The following is a 2,784-nucleotide window of genomic DNA, read 5'->3' on the forward strand; positions in this document are numbered from 1 at the left end:
AGCCAAGATCGTGCCACTGCACTCTAGCCTGGGTGACAGAGCAAGACTCTGTCTCAAAAAAAAAAAAAAAAAGAAAGAAAAGAAACGAAAAAGAAAAAGGAGGAAGTGCCAGGCTGTTTTTAACATCCAGTTCTTGCTGGGACTAGTAGAGTAAGAACTCACTCAATACCTGGAGGACAGTACTAAGACATTGATAGGGGATCCACCTTCCATGACACAAACACCTCCCATTAGGCTCCACCTCCATCATAGGGGATCACATTTCAACATGAGACTTGGAGGGTCAAATAGCCAAATTATAGCACATGTTAACACTCTTCCTTGAAACTATGTTTTGCCAGTATCTCTGCTAATGTTTCACAGTGGGTATTGCTATAATATGGGGCTCCTTCTATCACAAGAGCTTGACCAATTGAACAAAAATCTGGCCTACTCTAAGAAAATATGTTTGGGCACATTCTGCAGTTTTGATTTTTGTGTGAGACCATTAATGTTTTGTAACCCAAACAAGGCTTCAGCTAAGAGAACGGTACAAATTAAACAGTGGCAGAGCCCAGAGCATCCCAGCCCCACGTCTACCTGGCTGTCCCATCCCATCCTGCCAATCACTCCTGCCAGCCATGAGCTCCACACAATTCAACAAGGGTCCCTTGTACAGCTCTTGGCCAAGGTCAAGAATGAGCTTCTGTCGAAATACATCCCTCAGAAGGAGGCTGAGCTCCCCAGTTGGATCAAGGGACTCATGGGCTTCTCTATTGGCCCTAACTTCCAGAAGGATCTGAAGGAAGGGATCATTTCATGCACACTCATGAGCAAGCTCCAACAGGCTCAGTCTCCAAAATCAACCACTCTATGCAGAACTGGCACCAGCTGGAAAACCTCTCCAACTTCCTCAAGACCGTGGTTAGCTATGGCATGAACCCTGTGGACCTGTTTAAGGCCAATGATCTATTTGAGAGTGTGAACATGACACATGTGCAGGTGTCTCTTCTAGGCCTGGCGGGGAAGACCAAGACAAAGGGGCTACAGAATGGTGTGGACATTAGCATCAAACACTCAGAGAAGCAGGAGCAGAACTTGTACGATACCACCATGAAGGCTGACCAGTACATCACTGGGCTCCAAACAGGCACAAATAAATGTGCCAGCCAGTCCAGCATGACAGCTTACAGCATGAAGGGGCATCTCTTTGACCCCAAGAACCATATCTGCCCCCCATGGATCAACTGACCGTTAGTCTCCAGATGGATACAAACAAGTGTGCCAGCCAGGTGGGCATGACAGCTCCTGGGACCTGGAGGCACATCTATGACAACAAGCTGGGAACCGACAATTGAGACAACTCCATGTCCCTGCAGATGGGCTACACACAGGGTGCCAACCAGAGCAGCCAGGTCTTTGGCCTGGGTCAACAGATATAAGATCCCAAGTACTGCCTGTGAGGCCCAGTGGCTACTTCCCAGGCCCAAGGGAGGCCCCCAAATGTCCCCCCTCCTAGCAGAAGGAGGCGAGCTACTAAGGCTCCCAACCACATTGTCTCCCCACATCATTGCTCTATCTGGGTTTTTAGAATTTTCTGTGTTTTCATGTGTTTTTTTTAACCTGTTCAGTGCTGCTAACTGAGGGTCTGTGGGCAGCTGCATGGGATTAGGCAGCAAGTGTTTTTCCCTCCTGCCTTGGCTCCTTTATAGGACTAAGCCACCAGGGTGGGGGAAAGGGGTCAAGACCATATCCAGATGATTGTGGGGTCGCAGTCCCTGGCAGGGACATCCAGGCTGTGGGCCAAGCTGTGTGGGGGAGAAGACACCTGGGTAGGGAGGGAAACAGGCCCTAAAATGTTTCTGGTTTCCTCTCCCCTTCCCTTTTGTTAGCTGATCAATTTGTGGGTTTCTGTACCCACAGAAGTTTCAGGAAGTTTTCATGAAAGAAATTTTTTTTTCCAGGAAATGGGGGAGAAATGGGTCCTCTGTGAGAGGGCCAGGCCGTAGTCCTAAAATATTTTAGGCTCGTGAGTGACTGGATTTCCAACCAACAATCGTGACCCTGTCCAGGGGCCTGGTAGGGAAACTGAAGCCCATACAATACAATGGAGTTCTGAGTTGTTGGGAATAAGCCCCCTGCCCATGCTCAATCCCTTACTGTGGCCCTTGATAGGTTTTAAGGAGCCCCCAGCTCTCCTTTTCCCCTTCCAAGCCTGACCAGCTGTACTGCTCATCTCCCCCTATCACATGCCCCTCCAAGTACTGCACAGGGACCTCCACTTGGGGAATCTACACCATGAAGTAATGTGAAACACTGACTATGGACCAAATACAATAAAGACCTCTGCTGTCAGGAAGACAAAAATAAAACAGTGGCTACTCCTTCTATTCTACTGTCCTTGCTTCTTGCCTTTTTTGTCTCTGAAGACTAGTATTTTTAACAAGAGGGATTATAATGGAAACCTATGCATGCAGCGATGAAATAGTTGCCTAGCAGAGGCTAGGCATGGTGGCTTATGCCTGTAATGCCAACACTTTGGAAGGCTGAGATAGAAGGATTGCTTGAGCTCCAGAGTTAGAGATCAGCCTGGGCAACATAGTGAGATCACATCTCAACAAAAAATAAATAAAAATAATAGCCAGGCAGGGTAGTACATGCATGTTGTCTCAGCTACTCAGGAGGCTGTGACAGGAGGATCATTTGAGTCCAGGAATTCAAAGCTGCTGTGAGCTGTGATTATGCCATTGCACTCCAGCCTGGGTGACAGAACAAGACTCTATCTCTAAAAGAAAGAGAAAGAGA

At 47.8% G+C, this 2,784-nt stretch overlaps 1 pseudogene; it reads left to right on the forward strand.

Annotated features, from left to right (window-relative positions):
• The first annotated feature begins 620 nt into the window (after window positions 1–620).
• LOC111536004 lies at window positions 621–1,442 on the forward strand (annotated as a pseudogene).
• Window positions 1,443–2,784: the final 1,342 nt, after the last annotated feature.

The sequence above is a fragment of the Piliocolobus tephrosceles genome, chromosome 12 (assembly GCF_002776525.5).
Source record: "Piliocolobus tephrosceles isolate RC106 chromosome 12, ASM277652v3, whole genome shotgun sequence".
NCBI lineage: Eukaryota > Metazoa > Chordata > Mammalia > Primates > Cercopithecidae > Piliocolobus > Piliocolobus tephrosceles.